At 34.2% G+C, this 9,181-nt stretch overlaps 1 non-coding gene across 1 annotated transcript; it reads left to right on the top strand.

Moving 5' to 3' along the window:
- Positions 1–1,131: 1,131 nt before the first annotated feature.
- Positions 1,132–1,234, top strand: LOC123631075. The gene has a single exon (XR_006732952.1). It is a non-coding gene; the product is annotated as a U6 spliceosomal RNA (small nuclear RNA).
- The last annotated feature ends 7,947 nt before the right edge of the window (positions 1,235–9,181 follow it).

Genomic DNA, 9,181 nt, shown 5'->3' with positions numbered 1-9,181 from the left:
CACCTTGTGCTTTTATGTTATGGAAATGGCTTTTCTCAAACCCGTTAGCTGCAAACTTTACTTCTGCAGCTTCCTCACCTCTCTCAGTCTTCAAAGAATTGAAGAGAGTGCCTTGCTCTGTATTAGGCTTTGGCTTAGGGAATGTTGTGGCTGGTTTGATCTCCTAACTAGACCACTAAAACTTTCTCCATATCTGCAATAAGGCTATTTTTCTTTCTTATCATTCATATGTTTGTTGGAGTAGCACTTTCAATTTCCTTCTAGAACTTTGCATTTACAACTTGGCTAACTGTTTACTGCAAGAGACCTAGCTTTTTGCTTTTGACATGCCTTTTTCACTACACTTAATCATTTCTAGCTTTTGATTTAAAATGAGAAGTACGTGACTCTTTCACTTGAATACTTAGAGGCTGTCATAGGGTTATTATTTATCCTAATTTCAATATTATTATGTCTCAGGGAGGCTTGAGGAGACAGAGAGATGGAAGAGTGGCTGGTGAGTAGAGTCAGAACACACACAACATGTATCAATCAATTAAGTTCATCATTTTATATGGGAAACAGTTTGTGGTGCCCTAAGACAATTACAATTATAACATCAAAGATCACTGATCACAGATCACCATAACTGATATATTATTTAAAAGTTTGAATATAGCAAGAATTACCAAAATGTGACACAAAGAAACAAAGTGAGCATATGCTGTTCAAAAAATGGTGCTGATAGACTTGTTTGGTGCAGTGTTGACACAAATTTTCAATTTGTAAAAGGTGCACCATCTGTGAAGCTCAATAAAGTGAAGTGCAATAAAATGAGATATGCCTATAGCTTTATGGAGGTATGACTGACCTGCAATAAACAAATATTTAAAATGTGTAAAGCAATACGTTTTGACACATGTATTCACTTGTGAAACCATCTGCACAATAAAAAATGAATATATCCATCTTGCCTCCCAAATTTCCTCATGCTAATTAATTCCTTCCTCCCGCCCTCATTCTGTTCCTCAGGCAATCACTAATGTGCTTTCTGTTACTATACATTAGTTTTCATTTTCTAGAATTTTGTATAAATGAAATCATTCAATATATGTTTTGTCCATCCTATTTTTTAATTTTTTAAAAAGTTCAGTGCTACAGCAGCACATATACTAAAATTGGAACAATACAGAGAAGATTAGCATGGCCCTTGTACAAGGATGACACACGAATTCATGAAGTGTTACATATTTTTTAAATGTAAAAATTTAAAAAATAAAATAAAGATTCATCCACGTGGTTGTGTGTATCAATCATTCATTAGCTTTATTTGCTGAGTAGTATTCTGTTGTCTGGCTATATCATACATATTCATCTGTTGGTGAGCAGTGGGATCGATTCCAGTTTTTAAGTAAAGATGCCTTGAACATTCATGTACGAATCTTTGTATAGACATTTGCTTTCATTTTCTTTGGGTAATATTTTGGTAAATATCTAGTAAAATGATTGGGTCATATAAGATGTTTGTCTTTACCCTTTTAAAAAACTGCCAAACTGCTTTGCAAAATTGTAGTACCATATTATGTTCCCACCAGTAGTGTATGAGTTTGAATGTTCCATATCCTTGCCAGCACTTGACATAGTCAGTCTTTTTAAATTTTAGTCATTCTAATAGATACATAGTAGTATTTCACTGTAATTTTAATTTGCATTTCCCTATTGACTAATGATGCTACACATCTTATTGGCTATTTGTACATCTTTGGTGAAGTGTTGTTCAAATCTTTTGCCCATTTTTATTGGACTATTTGTTGTTTATTGAGTTTAATGGGTTGATTATATATTCTGATTACAAATTCTTTATCAGATATGTGCTATGCAAATATTTTTTCCCATTTCCTGGTTTGTCTTTTCATTTTCTTAAGAATGTCTTTCACAAAGTTCTTAAGTCCAACTAACCAATTATTTCTTCTATGGATCATTCCTGCTTATAGTGTAATATCTAAGAAATCTTTGACTAACACAAGGTCACAAAGATTTTTCTCCTATACCTTCTTTTAGATTTTTTTTGTTTTACATTTATATCTATTCTGCATTTTAAACTAAATTTTGTATATTGTTGAGGTATGGATCAAAGTTCATACTTTTGTACTGAGAAATCCAATTTTTCCAGCAGTAATTGTTGGAAAAACTATTTTTCCTCCACTTGTACATTACAAGTGACCATATATGTGGAGATGTATTTCTGGACTCTATTCTATTCCATTGATATGTTCATCTCCTTTGACACCAACACCACAGTCTTTACACAGCTTTATAAATCATGTAAGTCCTCCAATTTTCTGCTTTTAGAAATTGTATTAACTATTTTAGGTCCTTTGCATTTCCATATAGACTTAAGCTTGTCAAATTAAAAAGAAAGAGAAAGCGTTCCAAAATTTTGACTGGAATCTGTAATTCAATTCAATTTGGGCACAAGTGACAACTTAATATTGGTTCTCTTGTTATCTTTCTTCATTTATTTGGGTCTTTAAAAATTTCTCTCAGCAGTGTTTTATAGCTTTTTGCATACATGTCTTACATATATTTCATTAAATGTATTTCTAAATATTTCATATTTTATGCTATTATATAAATACTATTTTTAAAAATAATAATTTTAGGCCAGGCGCTGTGGCTCATGCCTGTAATCCTAGCACTCTGGGAGGCCGAGGCGGGAGAATCGCTCAAGGTCAGGAGTTTGAGACCAGCCTGAGCAAGAGCAAGACCCCATCTCTACTAAAAATAGAAAGAAATGATCTGAACAGCTAAAAATATATAGAAAAAAAATTAGCTGGGCATGGTGGCACATGCCTGTAGTCCCAGCTACTCAGGAGGCTGAGGCAGAAGGATTGCTTGAGCCCAGGAGTTTGAGGTTGCTATGAGCTAGGCTTATACCATGGCACTCTAGCCCAGGCAACAGAGCAAGACTCTGTCCAAATAAATAAATAAATAATAATTTTAAAAATATTTAAAATATTTCAATTTCTAATTTTTATTGCTATGAATACAATGTTTGTATTTTGTGACCTTAGCTACACTCACTTATTAATTCTAGCTTTTTTTTTTAAAAAAAGTCAGTGTTTTCTACTGAATCATGTCATCTGCAAATAAAGACCATTTTACTTCTTTCTTTCCAATCTGCATGCTTCTTTCTTTTTCTTGTCTTATTGGATTGGAAGGGGCATCTACTGCAATATTGTACAGAAGTGGTGAAACAGCCATCCTTGTCTTCTTCCTAATATTAGGAGTAAAGCATTCAGTTTTTCACCATTATGATGGTAGCTATAGGCTTATATAGATAACTTTTTCAGACTATGTAAGTTCCTTTTTATTCCTATATTGCTCAAAGTTTTTATCATGAATGGGTTGTTGAATTGTCAAATACTTTTTTTTTTCTACATCTCCTTTTAAGGTTATTAATATGATGAATTACACAAATTTATTTTTAATTGTTAAATCAATGTTTCACTCCTGGAACTAATCCTATTTATCATGGTATATCCTTCTAATATATTACTGGATTTGATTGCTAATATTTCCTTATGGATTTTCCTGGTCTTCATTCATGAGGTATATTAGTCTGTAGTTTCCTTGTAATGTTTTTAACTTTGCTATCAGTATAATGCTGTTATCATAACATGAGTTGAGCAATATTCTTTTCTATTTTTTTCTTTTGAAAATTTTTTTCCCTCTTCTTCCCCCTCTCTATTTTCTTGAAGAGAGTAAAATTGGCATTATTTTTTCTTAAATATTTGATGGAATTCACAAAAGCAGCCATCTGGAACTAGAATTTTCTTTGTGGGAAGGATTTTAATTAAAAATTCAATTTCCTTCCTATATATGACTATTCAGGTTTCCTATATCCTTTGTTTTTTGAAAACAGCTTTATTGATATATAATTCACATAACATACAATTCACTTATTACAGCTGAAGAATATTCCTTTTTGTGGATATAGTACATTTTATTCATCTATTCATCAGCTGATGGACAATTGGGTTGTTTCTACGCTTTGGCTATTATGGACGATGCTGCTATGAACAATCATGTCCAAGTTATTATGTGGACGTTTTCATTTCTCTGGTGCGTATATGTACGAGTGTATATATGCTGAGTTATACCGTGACTGTTTAACCTTTTGCAGAACTGTTAGATTTTCTTGAGTGACCTTAGTAATTTGTCTTTCAAAAAAAATTGTCCATCTGTTACTGAATTTATTGAATGAGTTTATATTTATTGTCAGTAAATTCTGTAGTGATGTCCCCTTTCATTACTGATATCAGTAATTTGTGTCTTCTCTGTTTTTTGGTCAGTCTGGCTAGAGGTTTATCAATTTTATTTTTTCAAAGTGGCTTCCATTTTTTTTTCTGCTTTGTTTTCAATTTTATTGGTTTCTACTCTATCATTTCCTTCCTTTGGCATACCTTAGGTTTAACTGTTTAAACCTAAACCTCTTCTCTAGTTTTAGGATGGAAAGATTCAAAATCTTTCTTCTTTTCTCACATATGCATTTAATACTGTAAATTATCCTTTAAGCACTTCTTTAGCTGCATTCTGAAGCTTTTGGTATATTGTTTTCATTTTCCTTCAGTTCAACATATTTTCTCATTTCTCTTGCAATTTCTCTTTAGACAAGTTATTTAGAAGTGTTTAATTTCCAAATATTTAGGGATTTTCCAGATATGGTATCAAGCTTCTTAAATGTATTGTGACTTATTTCATGGCCCAGGATATGATCTATTTTGAATTTTTTTTTAAAAGCACTTGAGGTATAATAATTGACATATAAAAAGCTGTATATATTTAATGTATACAACTTGAAGAGCTTGGAGATAAGTATACATCCATGAAATCATTACTACAATGTCATAACCATCATCTATCACTTACAAAAGTTTCCTCCCAACCTCTTTATTATTTTGTTATAAGAACACTTACATAAGATTTACCCTCTTAGCAAATTTTGAAGTATACAATATTAACTATAGGCACTGTGCTGTATGGTAGCATCAATTGCCATGTCTAATACATGGTAAACTCAATAATGTTATTGTAATGAATGAATGCAATGAAAGGCAGTTGGGTTAGGCCTGACAGGATAAAATATTTCCAAACTCTCATCATTAGTCAAAAGTAAAAACATATTTTTGTAAGCTATTTATTAGAATCCCCTTTGCCATTATTTCCTTTGTGAGTTCTTTTCATTATCAAAAGATTTCAATGTTTTTCTTAGAATATGAGCTCTTTAAATACTAAGTTTAAGTTCTTAATGCAAACTTTCCCAGTGCTTCTTAATGCACACATTTGCAATTTTGCTAAATCTGACTTTTTTTTTTTTTTTTAAGAGATATGGTCTCACTGTGTTGCCCAGGCTGGGCTGGAGTGCAGTGTACCATCACAGCTCACTGCAGCCTAAAACTCCTGGCTCAAGAAATTCTCCAGCCTCACCCTCCTGAGTAGCTGGGACTACAGGTGTATGACACCATACTTGACCAAGCTGGTCTCAAATTCTCAGCCTCAAGCGATCCTCTCGCTTTGGCCTTCCAAAGTGCTGGGATTATAGGCATGAGCCACCACACCTAGCCTAAACCCAAACATATTTTTAAAATTTTGATTCTTATTACTTGTTGTCCAGCTTCAGAACTTTGCAAATTACATGTTCAATTATTCTTTCCACCCCCCGCCCCCCACAGTTTTTCCTTTTTTGGTCAATTACTTTGGTCCTAGATTATTTTCCCAATTGCTAGCCAGTTAACTCACACCCATTGTCTTTTTTCCTATTGCTTTATTATGCCTCAGTGGAGATACCTGATTCTCTAAACACATTTATCCCCTTATGTCAGCAGTTCAATTTTAACTTTCCTTGCAGGTATGCCTGTTAGAATTTTGTTAAACTTCACTGTTCTACAGATACTTTCATAGACAATTTATACACTTTGTATCATGAATATGGTATATTACACTTTTTTCTCTTCCATTAATTATGTTCTCATATGTAAATTCCAAAGCAAGCTCATACTTCGTAATAAACTCAGTTTTTACTAATCACTTTCCTATGTGAAAAGAACCATATGGAACAATTATTTATTTTGCTTGTATTAAGAAAACTCAAAATTAATTTAAATGAGTTTTCTCCAAAATTCTGCAAAATTATGTCTCCCACCCCAACGTATTTCCTCATGGCAATTGAACAAATATAACATTTGTTTCTTGCCAGATTGTTAGGCTTCAGGAGGGCGCAGCCATACCCATCCTTTTCATTGTCAGTGCTTGCTCCCTTGTGAGTACACTCCATTTCCAAATTTCATGCAAGCCAGTGTACTATGCTTCAAAAGTTACAAGGAGCACTTTTTTTTTTTAAACTTTGATAATTGGTGATAATCCAGAAACCATGCTCTAAATTTGTCCCAGGGTACATGTTATAGGCTGAATTTCCATTTGCTGTGAAGAGACACTAGACAATTTTATGTAGAAAAAGAGGAAGGTTTGGCCAGAAAAGGGGAAGCCAGTAGGTACTGAGTAGTTGTGGAAGATACTCTTACAGGAGTTAATAGTGCTTTAACTATAACAAAGTAAATAAGACAAAGCGTGAGCAAGGTAAGTGTACACAAAGGTCACATAGATTTGCTTATGTGTAAAATAAATGAATTGATTTAAGTCTCTAATAGCTCATTCATAGTGTCAATCATATGGGGAAGAATTTTTCTGTTGATCAGAACGATGAATTTACTCTTTGGATCCTGATGCAAAAGGTCAAAATGTGTGGAAAGTCACTCCTCATTTGTCTGCTATGATCTCCATCAGAGTTGAGTTAGTCTGTTGTTTTGTCGGTTTTTTTTTTTTTTTTGAGACAGGGGCTGGTCCAGAAATGAGAGCAGGAAGTTAAATGAAGCAGTTGCTACTTACAAAGCAAATAGTTTAAATATTGAAGAATTATCACCTTTTTATATTAATTTGTGATGAAAGCTTGAATCCAACATTTAGGAATATACTTTATTGGATGGAATATTTTGGAGTTTGTGAACTTTGAATTAGATTATTTCTGATTTACTGAAACTAATTTGTCACATAGCTTAATTTCATCTGTTTTAATGTTTTACTTACTGTCCTCAAGACATTTGAGCTTATAAAGTATCTAAGTAGTATAAATTAAAGCACATGTTAAATGGCTGTAGTTTTTAACAGTATATCTAAGTTTTTTCTTTGTTTCTTTGACCAAACTTGAACTCATCTAAGTCAGCTCACTTTGATAAACCATTTGGTAATATCAAAAGTCCTCTATAAAGATTTGAGCAATCTTAAATTCTATTTGTTACTAGCAATTCTACTCCTACCCTAAAGTGTAATAAAACTACCAGGCATTGTATGTATAATTGGTTATAAAGGTGAAATATGAATACACAAAATAATATCTATAAGCAAAACCCAGTGCTCTTAATAAGATGAGGGCTTTGTTATAGCACCTTCAAAGCAGTTTCATACCATTCTTTGTCCTTATCACCCTTTTCCCCCTTTGGAAACAGGTTCTCTGTTGCCTGGGCTAGAGTGCAGTGGCATCATCATAGCTCACTGCAACCTCCAACTCCTGGGCTCAAGCGATCCTTCTGCCTCAGCCTCCCCTGTAGCTGGGACTACAGGTGCATGCTACCATGTCCAGCTAATTTTTTTATTTTTAGTAGAGACAGGGGTCTCACTTCTGCTCAGACTGGTCTTGAACTCCTGGCCTCAAGCAATCCTCCCACCTCAGCCTCCCAGAGTGCCAAGATTACAGGCAATGAGCCACACTGATTCTTGATAAATAATTTTTACTCAGGAAATCAAGTGTTTTAAATTTTGGAGAATTGAAAGTGTTGAATTCCTGCCCCAGTAACAGATTGTTCCCTGACTTCACACTCCTCAATGTTCTACCAAGTTAATTACCCCTACACTTAAAAATCTGACTCAAGCCCTTTTTTCCATATGGATGTTACTTGGCTGTATCATAAACTAGGACTAAGTTCCTGTAGTTCAGCCTTGCAAAGGAAGTCCAATTCAGGACCCTCTGCAATAGAAAATATTTCCTGAAAAATTCCCATAGTTTTACTGTTCCTACTTGTGACTACAGTATCTAACTTCTCATAAATATTCAGATCACTTGGCTAGAAAAACATCAATCTGAGAGACAGATTAGTACCCGCCCCCCAAGCCCACAAAAAACCCATCAATTTTTAGGCCCACTCTCTATTTTTATATTCTGAACAATTGTAAAGTACAGTGATTTCTAACCCTCATTTAGGAAAATAATCCCTTCGGAGACTAGTAAAACATAACCTTACCAACTACCCTGCCTTGGTAGTCAATGAACCTCAGCATTTTCTCCAAGCAGTGTGATAGGCAGTCTCCGAGAAGGTACAATGATGCCTACACCTTCCCAGTATTCATATCCTTGTGTAGTCCCCTCCCACATTGTACCATGCGGGTGCAATGGCTGCTCCATGTGACCAATAAAATATGGCAGAAGTAATGTCAATCTGAGGCTAAGTCATTAAAAAAAAGTATGGCTTCTGCTCACGCTCTTGTATTACTCACTCTGGGGGAAGCCAGGTGCCAACTGTCAGTCAGGCAGCCCTAGGAGGATACCCACCTAGTGAGGAACTGAGGTCCAACAGCTTAGTGATAACTAAGATACAATGGGCAAAATCATCCATTGTTTGTTGAATGGGGAAAGCAAAACTCTAATTTCAACAGTTTTGAACAGAGATATTGAGTTTTGTTAAAGACAAAATTTTAAATTCACGTCTGTCTAATATTTAGGAAAAAACTTAAAAACCAATTCCCAACTCACTCAACTACTAAACTCCTTCCTCATTACAAAAAAAAAAAAAAAATGAACATATCTGCAGCCAATACACATCAGTAATCAGACCATGGCCTAAACTGTCAAGTATTTTTAACAATTACATTCAAGATACAGCAGCAGGACAATTCCTCAGATCTTATTTTCTCTCTCATTGGGAATGGACTGCAGATATTGGGCAGTGTATCCACGAAGTTCCAAAAGGTCTCAATTAGGATGCCTTGATTACAACTGGACTGTTTTAATGGGTTTTCAATTAGATCTTAAAGAAATGTGAAGGTAAATAAAAGCAGTATGGGCAACAGTACACAATGTCTACATACA

This window comes from Lemur catta, chromosome 1, assembly GCF_020740605.2.
Source record: "Lemur catta isolate mLemCat1 chromosome 1, mLemCat1.pri, whole genome shotgun sequence".
Taxonomy (NCBI): Eukaryota; Metazoa; Chordata; class Mammalia; order Primates; family Lemuridae; genus Lemur; species Lemur catta.
Note: the sequence above shows the minus strand (reverse complement) of the source record. Positions and strands in the feature narration are given on the sequence as shown.